At 33.9% G+C, this 17,423-nt stretch overlaps 1 long non-coding RNA gene across 1 annotated transcript; it reads right to left on the bottom strand.

Annotated features, from left to right (window-relative positions):
* Positions 1 to 2,067: 2,067 nt before the first annotated feature.
* Positions 2,068 to 11,456, bottom strand: LOC131079973 (uncharacterized). The gene is made up of 4 exons (XR_009114098.2): positions 11,029 to 11,456; positions 10,681 to 10,855; positions 10,411 to 10,506; positions 2,068 to 2,306 (listed from the first exon to the last, which is right to left on the bottom strand). It is a non-coding gene; the product is annotated as an uncharacterized LOC131079973 (long non-coding RNA).
* Positions 11,457 to 17,423: the final 5,967 nt, after the last annotated feature.

The following is a 17,423-nucleotide window of genomic DNA, read 5'->3' as shown; positions in this document are numbered from 1 at the left end:
TGGTGATATGAAATACAAATCTATTACATACAACTCAATGATAAAAATACCATTCAATCCTAATGCACACAAACACACAACACACACCATACATATTCAATTTACACATGTAATGTAATCATAACATAAATATTATGTAAATAAGAATATGTAAGCAAGTCAATTGCATAAATGTCAAAGTCTAATTCACATTAGATCACCATACAACTTTAATAAAATGTAGCTCTATTTACACACAATGCAATACAAACATAAAAGCATTATGCACATAAACACATTGGTCATGCAATAAAACCTTAATATGAATTTGCATTTATGTGATTGAAGTGCATACAAATTGTTGTTTATATAAAATTTATGTTATGTTTACATCACATGTAATTGAATTTTTGTATTGTGCATATGAAATACAAATCTATCACTTACAACTCAATGGTATAAATACCATTCAATCCTAATGCACACAAGCACATAACATACACCATACATATTCAATTTACATGTGTGATGTAATCATAACATAAAATTTATATAAATCAGAATATGTATGCAAGTCATTTGCATAAATATCAAAGCCTAATTCACATTAGGTCACCACACAACTTTAATAAAAAGTAGCTTTATTGCACACTTGATGCAACACAAACACAAAAGCATTATGTGCATACACATATTGGTCACACAATACAACCTTAATATGAATTGGCATTTATGCAATTGACTTGTATACATATTGTTGTTAATATGAAATTTATGTTATAATTTCATTACATGTGTAGATTGAATTCATATAGTGCATATGAAATACAATCTATCACATACAACTCAATGATATAAATACCATTCAATCTTAATGCACACAACATACACCGTACACATTCAATTTACACATGATGTAATCATAACATAAATGTTTATAAATAATATGTGTACAAGTCAATTGCATAGTTGTCAAATCCTATTTCTCATTAGTTCACTATATACCTTTAACAAATAGGTAGCCTTATGTGCACATCATTGAGCGTAGACATAATGAGCATACACATATTACACACACAAAATAACATTAATATGAATAATCGTCATATACAACATGACATACAAATCAATCATGTGTCTAATGCATATGAGCACACAATATACACTATACAAATTCATTTCACAAATGTAATGCAATCATAACATAAATGCCATTTAAACAAGGATTTTGTCATGCCAAAGAGTGTTATGAACACAACTAAAGTCACATTAGCACAACATATTGCTTCAATGAAAATTAGTCCTATTTACCCGTCATGGAGTGATATGCACACAACTCAATGACATGCATAACATTCAACCATAACACAAGTTAATGACATACATACTACTAATATTAATGCACCCAAGCACTCTAAGCACACATAAGTTTGATTCACACTTGATGCAACACCGTACATGTATGTCATGCAACCTTGGAACACCCTTTAAGTGCACAAGATCATTCATCACACCATTCAATTCACCACATGCTACGCATAAGCACTAATCAACTCAAATAAAAAACATGTTATAAAATTTAAATACAATAAATAAACTCTAAATTTATAATAAAATAGACAATATATGTCAAAAAGTTTACATATACAACATAATTATACTAACACATATTTCTCAAAACTTAATTCATAATATTGCTTCAAAGGAATAAACTACCATCCATGAGAGCTTTGACAATTATAAAATTTTATAATTATTTAATTGTCTATAAGCTAATTAACTTAATATATATATATATATATATATATATATATATATATATGAAATAATTATTAAATTCAATTAATTTCAAATTTGTTGGTAGCATAATAATTTAAATTGGAAATTACCAATTTATTTTCATTAATTTTTAGTAGGTGTTTCGTTAACTTAAAACTTATTATCATTTAAACAAATTACAACAATCATATTTTTGATCAATTTAAAAAAAAACAAAAAAACAAGATAATAAAAGTAGAGAGACAAGAAACTCTCAAAGATGTCCATGGCCATCTTTGAGAGTTTTTGGAAGGATATTTCTACCCCTCCTCAAAAAAATGGTATATCTTTATTAATTATAACTGTTGAAGAATGTTTACAATAAATATAAATAATCAAATCAAATTAAATGTTACATATTTTATACTTCCATTCTACTATTAAATAATACTATAAGGTGATCCCTTCTTTGAAGTCTTCATGTTCAATTTCTAGCTGTTGTGCACAAATCCTCCAATGAATTCTCCTGTTCAAGTTCTCACTTGTCCAAACCTTCTTTTAAATTGTCACTGTCATGCAAAACAAATGCAACTTCAGAGATGGAAATCTTCTCAAGTTTAAATTTTACTTCATACAACTCAAGCAAAATTCTACATATTGTACCAATTTTCAAAACCTGAATAAACCTCTACTTTCTCACTTGTGCAAACTTGGTTTTCTTTAAATTTTGTATAAAACAAATGTAGGTTTAAGAGATGGAAAACTTTCAGAGAGTGAATTTTTATTTATATAATCTAAATATAAATAAAATCATGCATTCAAAATTTCACCTAACTCCAATAAAACTCTAAAATTTCTTATTATTGTGCATTTGAATGTTGTAGAAGATGAACATAATTTTTGTCATAAAAATTAAAAAAAATAAAAATTCACTTCATATAATCTAAATAAATCGTGCACATTGAAAATTTCACTTAACTCTAATTAAATAGAAGAAAATTCTAACATGCCTCTTTATACAGATTCGCCAAAAATAAAATTCATTTTAAAATATTATGAAGTTTCTCTTAACTTGAAAAATTAAAATTGTTGATGCCTTCTTTAATAGTTTTAATAGTAGTTGTGGTAATGGCATAGGTTTAACGAGTATACCCATATTGCGACTGGATAATATCAATTAGGCATTTGCAGAGTATGCTGCTATGTGGAATGTGCAAATTATAACTAAATAGACTTTTGTTGAAAAAGTAGTCACATAGAAATTAGCAAAGGCATCAAAGAAGACCTTCAGTACCCAATACATCTTCAAATATATTTCACTTACTTTTATATTAGATGCCTTCATACCTTCATTAATTGGTGGTCAAATAATATCAATTATCTTACTCTCTCAACTACTTCCCCACAAATATCAAGCACACTGTCTGCAATTTGTATTTTCATTAACTGTATGTTGTAATGTGCTACTCAAAATGGGAGGTGCAGAAGCATGGAAGTGCGGCCAAGATTTCAAACAGAAATTGTGAATTTATGATGAGTTGCACACTTGAGTTTTTCTGAATAATTCAGTGTTGATTTCTTGCATGAGTAACTTGCAAGCCATTTTGACTTTGCAAGTACGCGTGAGTTTTGCATCTGTCCCATCTTTTTTTTTTAAGTTTAACGTTTATGAGTTTCGCATCTGTTCCATCTAAAATTCCAACTACATCTTACACCTATAGAACATGCTCTCAAACAAACATATTTCCTAGATGAACATCTCAAATACTCTCTAGACTGTAATAAGCCTCTTATAGGTCAAATTCTAACCTCTGCAATGGCTACGTAACAATATGGTTATCTTTACATGATTCAAAACTGATTTACAAGTTTGAATTACACAATATGATGACCACAATACAGTGTCACAAAGAAGACCTTCGATATCCAATATTTGAAGCATTTGTAAGAAAAACTAGCTGTAGTCTAGATTGCGTAGAGAGTCAGTTAATAGGTGTTAAATTAGTGATAATTTGTTCAGTCCCTTTTCAATCGATGAACCCTAATTTGTTCACTGTTGTTTCAGTCAACAAAGCATGAATTCATGGTGTGATTAGAGAAGTTTATTTCTGTATATCTCTGTTATATTTGCAGCAAATCTCTGTTTTATTTGTTAATTTGTTTCTCTATTCTCTGTTTGCATTCCCTGTCACCGGTTTATGCATGGCCATATTTTGAATATGTTTTTAGAGCCTAGTTTATAGTAAAGACAGACTGTGAGGGCCATGCCATTGACTGTGGATTCAGATTTTTCAGAAATGACTAGCCAAATAGTTGAACAAGGCAAGACGGTGGAGAAGTTTGAAGGAGAAAACCTTCATTTGCAGAAAGTTAAGATGAACATGCTGCTCTTGGTAGCAGACCTATGGAATATTGCTAATGAGACTAGGCTTAAACCTCCTAATGGATAATCAACAACCAAGTGGGAGTAAAGCAATGCCAGAGCGTTGGCCACAATCTGGCTCAAGCTGAAGGATACACAACTACTACATGTAAGTAGTGTGAATTCCAGGGTCAGACTTCAGTTACTTTGGTTTATCATAGTGGGAATTTATTTGCAGCGTTTATCCCTTCCAATATTGGAAAGTTGAAGAGGGTTATTCATCTAAACTTGGGTAATTGGAAAAGTTGAATTCCCTAGACTTTTTAAAACTTTCCAGATTATGTTCACTGAATGACTAGACACTCATCTCAAGGATACAAGCAAGTGATCCTTATGATTATGTTTTTGTAGTATATGTCTTTTCATTGGATTTAAGCTGAGAAGTATTCATCTAAACTTGAGTAATTGGAAAAGTTGAATTCCCTGGACTTTTAAAAACTTTCCAGATTCTGTTCACTGAATGACTAGACAGTCATCTCAAGGAAACAAGCATAGTATGACAGGTGAGAAGTTGGAGGATGCACGAAAAATTAGACATTGATCCTTATGATTATGTTTTTGTAGTGTATGTCTTTTCATTGGATTTAAGCTGAGAAATATTCATAAATAATAGCAACTACACAATAGAATTTACAAATAACAGCAGCATAGAGCTAAATAGAGTTTACAAAAGTACAACAACAGCCACAGCAAGAGATACACATTAAATGCTGTTTGCATAACGTATAGAAGAAATCATTTGAAATCAATTACAATTTATTCACAAGAGTATTTGGTCCTGAAATTACGTAATAGTAGTTGAATCTAGGAAAATAATCTAAGTTGCCGGGTTCATGGATTTTAGGCCCCTAACATGGACCGGGTCCACATGGATCCGGGTTCGTGCTGGGTCCGTGCCTGGTCTGGCCAGGGTTCACCCAGGGAACCCAGGGCCCCTGAGGTGGACCCAGGCAAACCCAGGCGCGAACCCAGGTGAACCCAGGCAACCATCTGGGTTAAGTCACATCAAAGTGACTTTTAACATTAAAAAATTAATTTTTTTTGCCTTTTTAAAGCAAAAAACTGAACTTCTGTATCATAGAAATTCTGAACTATCAATTGAAATGGCATTTGGCATTGATCAGTGATGAAGTAGCATACTAATAAATGTATTTAGATTTGTAATTTTGTATATTTCTTCAAATTTTTGCATATTATATATATATACGAACCCAAAAGGCAAAATTTTTTTTGCCTGAACCCATGAACTGGGTTTGCATCATCAAACCCGCTCCCGAACCCGAACCGGTAACTTAAAAAATAATTAATTAACTTTAAACCAATGTTAATGTAGTTTCCCACTGTAAACATGCACAATATAGCTTCAACCCTATAAGAAACATGAGGGGGAAACAGCATCGGATGTTGGGCGGCTATCCTCCACAATTAAGCCCAAGAGCATCGAACAAGCAACTAACACAATCCAACATCTGATGGGCATCCACTGAAGGAGTAGGTTCTGTACTCCTGCATCCCTATTGTGTTTCCTTGCCCATTTCTAATAAGATTGCTCTAGTAAATCTGATGAATGATTATTAGTTCTAACTCCTTAGTGGATTGTCAAGTTAATCAAATAAATAAATCAATGATTCATATAAGAGATTAAATAATAGGCACAACCATATTGCATACCAAGTACTCTGCTAAATATAAATGGCTGCTTTAAAACTGAATGCAATTTATATCTATAAATCTGTGATCTGATCTTAATTCATTATTCCCTTTTTGCAGATCAGAACTGCCTTTCTTTTATCCAAATCAGTTCTCAATTTCTTTCTTCATTCATGCCTTTTCCACAATGAAATGTTTCTCCCTTTATATCTTTATTGTCAACTGAAAGGTCACTTCTCTTCATAGATAACATCTCATTTTCAAGGGACGAGTCCCCTCCTAATTCCGGCACTGCCTTGTGGATATCTAGATTGGCCCTTAATTACTATACTCCTTGGTAGCTACTTTAGTATGTTTTTCCTTTGGTCAGCTCTTGTAATTAGTTGTTATTTTAATCTTAATACTGGTTGACTCTCCTTGAATAACACTGTATTTTTGGGTCGGCCCATCCATTTATTAAAGCCTAGGTTTAATCATTTAAGGCTGCAATTTGCTTATTAATTTCTGCTAACCCTAGTTTCGCGGGGCATAGTCCATATTTTCCAAGATTGCTTGACCTCAAGCAATAATCATGGAGATATTGTTCAATATGATTCCCAAAATGGCTTTGAACATTGCACCTTTTTACTTTTTGAAGATCTATCTCACAATTCAACTTCCGCTGCACTACTCTGATATTATCTTCAGTTGCAAGTTTGATCAAAGGTTAAGTTAGATAAGTTGCATACTGTGTGCTGAATTTTAGCATGTTATCAAAGCACTATTACTAAAATCCTCCAGGTCAGTGAATCAGTACCCTCACTTCAGTGATTGAAGTATCATAGGCCTGTGAAAGGTTGTATGGTGTGATGGCCTCGTTGCTCCAATGATTATAGTGTTGATCTACATCTATGATAGAATGCTGGTCTGATTTAATTTCAACTGATTTGTTCAATTTCAGAATGTTCTAACAATAGCAAACACGACTAGTCTTCATCTCAGATAATGTAACTGCCTAAAGGGTGCTTCAAATTCTAGCACTTGGAAGTGCAGGTAGCAAAATCTATTGGAAGAAGTTGATCTTTGTGTCTATATGGAAACCATGTTGACACCTCCAAATGATCACGTTCGATTAGTTGAGCATAACAAGAAGATGGCCAAAACAAAGTGTATCATCTTTGATTCTGTTAAGAATCATTTGGTCCCTCACATTGTTGAAAAATAACCAGCAAATGAGATGTATGATACATTGACCCCTCTTCATCACAGTGTAAACCTCTCCCATCAGATGGTAAAGAACAAACTCAGTACCACACATATGAGTGACAGAGAACAAACTCAGTACCACACATATGAGTGACAGAGACATAGCAGCTAACTTCCTAATGCACTTGCAGCAATTGGGGTTAAGGTAGAAAATTAGGAGTTGGTACCCATAGCTTTAAATGGATTCCCTTCATCCCAGGAACCGTTTGTTCAGGATGTTTGTACTTGTGAAAAATTTCCCACTTTGAGAAGGTTTGGAATATATTTTAATTCAAAAATTAAAATTTAAACTTAAAGCTACTTCAATCAAATCAGAAGACAGTCAAAACCAAGACCTCGTTGGGAAGAAAAAAAAATGCAACAGAGGACCTAAAAATGGTAAGAAAGAAAAGCACTAAGATACAAATTCTTCTCAGCAAAGGAATAATGATTTGAGACGTATCAAGTATTTCAAGTGGCAAAACATTAGTGACTATGCTTCTCAGTGTGCAGAAAAAAACAAGAGGATGGGCAAGCAGCAATAACAGTTTGCAAGGAGTGTAGAAGCTTCAATGGTGAATGAACTTGAGACTACATTCTCCATTTGTTTCATGTTTATCCATAAACACTATTTCTGGTGTAGGGAGGTACATGGACAGTAGAGCTTTTAAACACATGACCTTCAATACGAAGGCGTTCAATGCTATATATCCTGTTATTAGGGCACGAACTATTTATTTCCACATCCCTTCTAGAAATATTCTTGACCTTCATGATGTTTATTATGTTCATAAATTAACAAAAAACTCACTTTTAGTTTCAACCATATCAGATTTGGAAGTGTATGGCTGAATTTATCAGCAAGTTATCCGCAGAAAATGCAGCCAGAATCTTAGTAAAGTATTGAACAAGGGTGTTTGTGGAGGTTTTTTTTACAGGAAATGCCTTGATACATGATCATGACAAATTGCGTGAGCTTTGGCACAAGAAATTTAGCCACTTGCACTATTATGGAACTTTACCCCCTTTTGAAGTATACAAAGCTAAAAAAAATATAGGTATATGAAAGGAATGTGCACTTAACAAGCACATCAAAATTGTTTTTCATTGTCCAAAAACACAAATCAAAAGGAATTCTAGTTGCAAGGTATACTTCTATTTAGGTACTTTTGCTCTAGTTGCAAAGTATTCTTCTACATAGGTATTTTTGCTCTAGTTACAAAGTATACTTCTATATAGGTACTTTTGTCTCTAACTTATCATTTTAGTTCGTTAGTTGGTCTTTATGTCAGATGAATGTATAAAAAATCTTTCTAAACGGCAACATAGAGGAAGAGGTTTACATAAATCGGCCTAAAGGATTTGAGTTGCACAGGCAAAATATCCATGCATCCAAACTAAAAGAAGCCCTATATGAGTACTTATTAATTTTGGGTTTCGCTAAAATTATCGCAAACCATAATCTTTATTATATGTTTCATAAATATGATATAATGGCTTTTGTTTTGTATGTGGGTGATCTCATTCTCACAATAAGTAGTGAGCAATTCACAGTATGTTGCACGGAGTAAGCATTTGAATTTGACATGAAAGATATTTGTCTCATAAATTACTTCATGAGTCTTAAAGTATGACAAGGCACAAGAAAAGTCTCACTACATACGAAATACGCAGTAGAGTTTCTAAAAGATCCAAACATTGGATTTTAAGCCCCCTGCTACTCCAAAAGTTCCAAATCTAAAGTTGATCACAGATTTACAATCAAATTTGGTGGATACATTTGTATTAAAGCAATTGATAGGTTCTCAACTCTACTAGGTAAATACTAGACCTAATATATGATTTCAGTGAACACATTAGATCTCTTTATGGTTGAGTCAAGGCAAGTTCCCTGGACTAGTGCAAAACACCTGCCCAATACTTGAAGGGTAGAATTCATTATGGGTTAAAGTATGTTGACGATAAAGAGTTAAATTTCATGGTTTCATAGATTCAAACTAGGCAATTGATGCTAGTACTATAGAGAACATTTCAAGGTTTTGTTTCAACTCGAGGTGATATCCTGGATCAGCACGAACCGGGCAGTTATAGCATTAAACTTTGCTGAAGTTGATTATGCAGCAACTTCTTATGCTAGTTGTGAGGCTATCTATTTTTGCAAGTGAATAGGAGAACTTACTAATCTGATGTTAAGCCTACGATAGTTTACTGTGACAACCAAAGTTGCATTAAACTCTCTAAAAATCCAATGTTTCATAATCACTCCAAGCATATCAATATTCGTTATCACTTTTTCAAAAACAAAGTTCAAAGAGAGTGGTTTTCTTAATATATTCCTTCAAATGAGAAAATTGCAGACATTTTGAAAAAGCCCCAACCAAAAAGAAAGTTTGATGTACTGAAAATGAAGATGGAGATAACAGAGAACACCGTCCTCACAAAGAGAAAGTGTTTGATTTTTTGAAATTGCTCAGATGGAGCTATGGCACAACAATTAGGATAAATCAAACTTTAATTAAGTGATTGATGCTGCCTACTGAGCAATGTAAAATATAACAATTATTATTATTTTTAGGAGCCAAAAATTGTCTCAATTTGAGAGCAGATTTTAAGTTCTTTCCAGGCACTGCTTTGTTTTATTTTCTACTTTGTCTGGCTGGACAGTGGACACACGACAGACTATTTTTTTAGAAGTATGGCAATTTTCACTGGCTTTTCAAAACATTATCTTTTAATGAGTTATATATCCAGTATTCATTTGAAAAAAACAGGGTAACTGCATGCTTGTAAGGTTTGCGCCGCATCTAAACCTAAAGCATCAAAGGCATGGCAAGTCTCGAAAATGCAACCGATGAGAGTTGCTAAAGAAAGCCATACAATAATCTAAGGAATCTATAATAATAAGTTAACTAGAAAGCTGAAATTCCTTGGACTTCGGCAAATTTGCTGCATCTATGCTACCTAATTGTAAATTCCAATCATCCAACAGGATTGAAAAGCCCAAGGTTTGCAAGTTGGCTACAAAATCTAGCCATACTGAAGTACCTCTTTCTCAGTGTAGTGGACATATCTCTCCAAAGGAAGCATCCAGCGAGTGGGGTGAAGTTATTACCTCTCTTGCCAATCTTACAAATCTTGAGATGTATGATTATGGGTTAGCAGGACCACTTCCTCCCTCCATAGCCAATCTCTTTAGACTTGTTAACTTTGGAGTGACCCTATTTTGACAGGCTTATTTAATATAGTAGTATAAATATAAAATCAAACTAGTAAACACTGGCTTATTTAACAGAGGAAAGAATTATTTAAACTTATAAAGTACATATACACAATAGTCAAATTCTCAAAATGAAGAAGTCTCGACTCGTGAAACATACCTGATTAATCACGACCAGCTCGCTCTCAAACCCTTTATAGGAACAATGCCTCTACAAATGAAGAAGTTCATTGCATATTTGGATCTTCAGCTGGGACTGTAAATCAAAACAATAAACATTTTATTCAAACAAAAGATAGACGGGATGGGAAAAAGAAAAACCTGCAATATTATGGCTGAAAACAGTTTGCTTAAAACCTTTTTTACTACATGAAAGGAAAATGTTTAGCAAATTGTGAGAGAGGAGAGAACTAACAAACTACTAACACACCTTAGTTTCTAAATCTTTCAAAGAGATAAAATCATTTGATGGTGCAATCCATCAGCTGTAAGCACCTTCTGATAAAGAAATCTGATTAATCACAACCAGCTCACTGTCAAGCCCTATAGGAACAATGGCTCTACGAATGAAGAAGTCCATTGCATATTTGGATCTTCATCTGGGACTGTAAATCAAAACAACAAACATATTCAAACAAAAGAGAAACAGAGGATGGAAAAAAGAAAAGCCTACAATGCTATGGCTGAAAACAGTTTACTTCAAACCCTTTTTACTAAATGAAAGAAAAATGTTTCGCAAATTGAGAGAGAGGGGAGAACTAACAAACATCTAACCCACCTTAGTTTCTAAATCTTTCAAAGAGATATATCATTTGATGGTGCAATCCATCAGCTGTAAGCACCTTCTGATAAATGTTTTGGAATGATGCAACACTCCAATAAAAAGATTAAACACAAATTCCAGTCCCACTGCCAGTTCCCTCTCTTGCCCTGGTTTTATTTGCCTCTTCTTTCTCCTTCACTTCGAGGCCATAAACATTATTGTATGAATCTTCCAATGGCCGTATAGATTACGACTGTATAAATCTCCCAAATGCCTCTAATTTTAGCTCTTTGTATGAATCCTTTAGATAAGATTATTGTATGAATCTCCCAACGGCTAGCCTAGCTGGAATAAAGCTCCAACGTTCCCGCTCCAAGCTCTCTAATAAAGAAACAACGTTCACGCTCCAGGCTCTCTAATAAAGCAACAACGTTCAAGCCTACTCTAGTGTTTGTGTTTGAAGGTTTGGTTGTATAAGGGAAATCTCCTACAATTGTAAAGATTCTTACAATTATGTATTCATTTATTTGATGAATAGGAAGAAAAATTATAAAATAAGAGAAATTTAAATTTTTATATAAGATTTTTGAATAAGTAACAAAATGAATTTTTTGCTAAAATTGAAATTGTATGTTTTGAAGTGATAAGGTTAATGTGCTTTATAAAATAGAATAAGGTGTTACAAAGATTTTTTTATGTTTGTATGATGTGTAAAAGGTACATTGTTGGTAGAAATTGACACTTCAAATTTGATAATATGTTATTATGTCACTAAATATTTGTATTCTTTGAGCCTCTCACATTATGTTTACAAAGATATTTGAAACTCACATTCTATTAGAGAATCTAATGAAATATAAAATGGATAAAGTTCAACAAAGAGATTCATTGGAGATTTAAGGCATTGAAGCTTAAGGAATATTATAATCTTGAGCTAGCTTCTCACTTAGACATGATACCTTGCCTGAGAAGCACTAGTGGTTTGTGTGGCCCTTCGCAAAGAAAGGGGGAGCTTGGAAGTTTTATGTTTTGTGTACTCCTTCATGAAGCAAACATGATCTTGGTAAGTTTATGATTCGTGGATAGTTGAAGTGATTTGTATGTATGGATAGTTGATATGTCTCTATGCATAGACTTGCATATGTGCGTTTATGGATAATTGAGTGTGTCTTAATCCACCAAGAACTATAGATTATGGAGAAGGTCTTGATTCATAATTGGTTTGTGTTTCAATTGGTTGGTACTTTTTCAAGTGTGGAAAATCGAGTGTCTCAATTCACAAGGGTGGTATACTTATGAATAGTCTAGTATGTCTCAATTCACAAGTATTATTTAATATTAGCATATTTTCCTACACACAAGCAATCTATGGTGTTCTAAGGAGGTTTGATGGCCAACTAAGATATTTGCCTAGACACGAGCATTTTTGGGCATTTCAAATATATTTGGTAGTCAATTAGGACATGTTCCTAGAGATGAGTATTTTAAAGTGTTCTAGATGAGCTAGAAAATATGGTGAAGATGCTTCTACAAATTTCTAGATGGGATGCTATAGTTAGCCTTGTTTTAGTATTTTTATTTTTTTAATATAAACCTTAAGCGAGGTGTTGGGAAAATTAAGGTTTACATGTTTAATAGTCACCTTAGTGAATTAGTTTTAGCATTAAAATATTAATTAGTTGGTACTTAGTTTCTCATATAAGTAGTTTACAAATTTTTTAGGAAGTTATAAGAATGAAATGCTTTATATACAAATTTGCACATGTTTTTGTTGTTGTGCAAATGTAAATGCTCTTAAATTTTCCAATATAGTCCAACCTGTGAGCTCTCATTTGCAATGGGGGTGCTCTACCATTGACTTATTGGCCCTCTTAGAGATCAATCTATCTTTGGTTATTGTGGCTCATTTTCTAACATCCCCCTTGAGCCATACTATAAGTGCCTAGAGATCCTAGCTTCCCCTAGCTCTACTGACATGAGCTCTCGATATCATATTAATGTTTTCATGGAACAACTAGGAGTCAAACCTAGGACCTCTTATTTGTTGTTGGTATACTCTATGATTGAGCTACCAACCCTATTGGTGACTAGTTCATCTTTGGTTTATTTTCTAACATTTTTTAAGTTTACAACCAAGGTTAATTTTTTGGATTCATATGAATAATCAACAACCATAACCAAATTGATATCATCATACATTCTAAAGAAATACAACATCTCATATAAGTTTATGACCCTCAAGACTAACCAACCTCTATTATTCTCAAGCTTCACACTAGTTAAAGGTATTTATAGCAAGTTGTAAGGGATACTATAGTTAGTGTTGGCATATGCTAGATTTGGTTTAGTGTTATCATTGATGTCAACACTATATTTGTTGGCATATGTTGGAGGCTATCCCAATTGGACCTATCCTGGTTAGTCTTGGTGATCATCTTGGTTTTGGCTATGATTCTGATTCAGTATGATCAGATCTATGGAATCAGTTTTGGATGCTTACTCTGGATGGTTATATGTTTGCCACATTCTGTTGGTTCATGATTTGTTGCTCCGGTTGCTATCGCTTTTGTTCTCGGTTGGTATTTCCTAGTACTGGTTAGCTTTACCAGTAAGCGATATTTGATGTTTTGGTCAGACGATTTTGGTCCAACTTATGGGAATGGTTTCTATCATGTTGAAGGTGCTTCTTGATCGTGTCTGAATTATTTGGTAGCGTTGCATTGGTTGGCGTGTTGTTATGGTGGTCCTATTTGGATCTAGTTAAACTTTCTATTATTTCATTAAGGGTTTCTACCGGTTGGTGAAGGGTGGTGGATTTTGGTCTTAGCGGAATTTCCGGCGGATGGAATTGTTTGGTTACTTGATTTAGGTTCATGTTATGTAATGTAAATCATAATATTGGTCTGGTGGTATCGTGTGATGTAACTTTTGTAATAATGGGTTTATGGGTTTAGGGTTTAGCCAACCTTGTCAATAAGGTTGATGATCTGTATTTATAGGTGACTTATTCATCTAATTGGTATGGATGGTTATGGTTCGGTTATGTCTACATCATCAGAGAGTGGTTTATGTGTGAATAAGGTTATATCATTCAACAAAGGTTTGAGAAGGTTTTGTATTGTAGGGCAAACATCTGTGCTTAACTAGAACTATATCAAGCATTAGTAGATGCTACTTTCATAGTTTATTCTTTTCGGATTGTAGTCTAATGCTTTATAAGTCAGTGAGACTTCCCTTTTGTGTTGAGCAGTGAGCTCTAGGCAGTTGGCCTAATTGCAAGTGCAATCCCCATTGTAATTATTTCACATACTGCAACAGAAGTATTATCTAATTGTGGGTAGGTTTCCCACCATGGTTTTTCCCTTAAACAAGATTTCCACGTCAAATTTTTTTGTGTTGTGTGTATTGTGCTTACATGTTTTTATCCTTCATGGTGTTGGTTTCTTTGTGCTCCGGTTCAAAGGTTTTGATATGCAATAGTTTGGATTACTGATAGTAAACTGATTCACCCCCTCCCCCCTCTTAGTTTACTCCTGGTATTGCATTTGTCTAACAATTGGTATCAGAGTGTGGTCCTCTCTGTAGAAGCTTAACCGCTTGAGGAGATCTGATGACAACTGCATCAAGTTCTACATTCAATCCCTATCGGAAGGAGAGTCCCAAATTTGATGGTACAAATTACAAAATATGGAAGGAGCGAATGAAGATTCATCTTAGATGTCTTGGAGTTGAAGTTTGGGACATAGTGGAGAAAGGGTATATACCTCATGATCCTAATTCTAGAACACCAACACCTGCTGATGAAGAAAAGAAAATTGAAAATGATGTTAGAGCAAAAGAAGCATTGCTAAATGCCCTATCTAATGAAAATATATCAAATGTCATAGAGTTGGAGAATGCTAACCAGATCTGGTTGAAACTTGAAACTCTTTATGAAGGTGACTAGGCAGTGAAAATTGTAAAACTTGAAGGTTTCTGGGTAAGGTATGAAACTTTGAAGATGGAAGAAGATGAGAAGATTAGTTCTTTCATGGATAGAGTAAATGATATTATCATGGGTATCAAATGTTGCAATGGATCAGTCAGTGAGGATGAGATTGTGTCAAAGGTTATGAGAATTCTACCTCCGACTTACAAGATAAAGGCTACTGCAATCAATGAACTTCAAACAATGTCAATTACCCCTATTACCAGAGATACATTGCTTGGGAAATTGACTACTTTTGAGCTTTCAAAGAACTTGGAGATCAGAGTGTTGCTAAAATTGAGACTGCATTTAAAGCACCTGCCTCTGGTAAGTAGAAGATAGATTGGAAGGAGATGTATGCTAAATATTTGGAGGACATTGAGAGAGAAGAAAGAGAACTTGAAGAGCTAGAAGCCCTGATTGCTAGAAGAATTCCTTAAGGACTAGCTAGAAGTAATTATGAAGGAAAAGTCCCTTTTAAATTTTTTTCATGCAATAAGATTGATCATTTTGCTTCTAGATGCCCTGAAAGAGCTGCTAGGAATCATGAAAGATTTGTGAGGAATTATAAGCCTAATTCGGAATATCAGAGCAGACTTAGATTTAGAAGGAATAAGGATAAATAATGCTATTATGTTGGTGATGATGATTTTGGTATTACTGATGATGATGATGATGAATCGGTGAGTGGATCCGGCAATAGAAGCTCCAGTAAAGACTGGGTCTTTATTACTATCAAGGATGATTCTCCAGAACCTGTCATTGAAGCAACTCATACCGAGGAGAAAGCTTTAGCTGCAAAAATTGAAGAAAATGATGAATGGGTTATAGATAGTGGTTGTTCACATCACATGACTAGTGACAAGAGAAAATTTCTAATACTGCAAGAATTTGATGGCAGATTAGTCAGATTTGGAGACAACAAGGCATGCAAGATCAAAGGAAAGGGAACAATATCATTGGATGGTAAGACTAATACTGACAATGTTTATTATGTTGAAGGCTTAAAGCATAATCTTTTAAGTGTAGGTCAGATGGTGGATAGAGGGTTTCATTTACAATTCAAGGATGGGAAATGTAAGATCATCAATAGATCTGGATTGGAAATTGCTTCCGGAACTTAGACCAAAGAAAACATCTTCCATTTGAACTCTGGTGAGAAGGCTTGCTTGATTGCTCAGATTGATGAAAGTTGGTTATGGCATAAAAAGATGTGTCATGTAAATTTTGATTGTATAGTGAAGATCAGTTCAACACGGGCTGTCAGAGATTTGCCCAAGATTGTTAAACCTCATAATTTGGTATGTAGAGAATGTATAATGGGTAAGCAAGTTAGAACCTCTTTTAGAAGTATACATAATAAATCTAATGAAATTATTGATCTTATTCATACTGATCTGTGTGGACCGGCAAGGACTAAAAGCTTTCAAAATGATAGATACTTTATGTTACTTATTGATGATTATTCTATAATGATGTGGGTAGCATTTTTGAAAGAAAAATCAGAAGCTCTTGAGAAATTTAGAATTTTCAAAGATATGGTTGAGATTGAGATAGGATTGAAGATAAAAATGCTTAAGATCAGATCAAGGCGGTGAGTTTACATCTAGTGAATTCAACAACTTTTGTGAGAGGAATGGAATCAGAAGGCGACTTTCTGCACCTAGGACTCTATAGTAGAATGGATTGGTGGAAAGCAAGAACAAAACCATATTGGATGCTGCCAGGACAATGATGACAGAAGCTAGATTGCTTGTTATCTATTAGAGAGAAGTTGTCAATACCGCTATATACACTTTCAACAGAGTACACATAAAAGGTGATACCAATAAGACTCCTTATGAATTATGGTTTGGTCATACTCCTACTATCAGATATTTCAGAATTTTTGGAAGTAAATGTTACATTAGAAGAGATGATGCAATAGGGAAGTTTGATCCTAGAAGTGATGAAGGAATATTTCTGGGTTATTCTGCTAAGAGCAAAGCATATAGATGTTATAACAAAAGATTGAATAGGATAATTGAAAGCATAAATGTCAAGGTGGATGAGCATGATAGTAATCAAATTAGATCATATGTGATGTAGGAGCATCCCTGGTCTATGAGCAATCTTGCATCAACCAAAAATATTTTCTTTCAGTTTAGTTCTTGTTCAGTTCAGTGTGCAGTTTTTTGTGTTCCTGCTGGTAGGTACCGGTAGTTGTTTTTTTTTCATTGCAGATACTATTTTTGGTTTCCAAGCTCGTTCATGTGCTTAATTACAAATTTTCAGTCCATTTGGATTCTTTTTCGGCTAGTTATCGCTCCCGGTTGACTATTTCTAGGTTCCGGGATAGTTCTTGTGCTTACCGGTTGGTCTTCCTTCATTACTAGAGCAGTTCTTGGCATGTGGATATATTTGGGGTCTTGTCCGATGTTCTTTGGCATGTGACCGACCTTCC

Source organism: Cryptomeria japonica, chromosome 10, assembly GCF_030272615.1.
Source record: "Cryptomeria japonica chromosome 10, Sugi_1.0, whole genome shotgun sequence".
Classification (NCBI taxonomy): Eukaryota; Viridiplantae; Streptophyta; class Pinopsida; order Cupressales; family Cupressaceae; genus Cryptomeria; species Cryptomeria japonica.
This window is presented reverse-complemented; position numbering and strand designations above follow the sequence as displayed.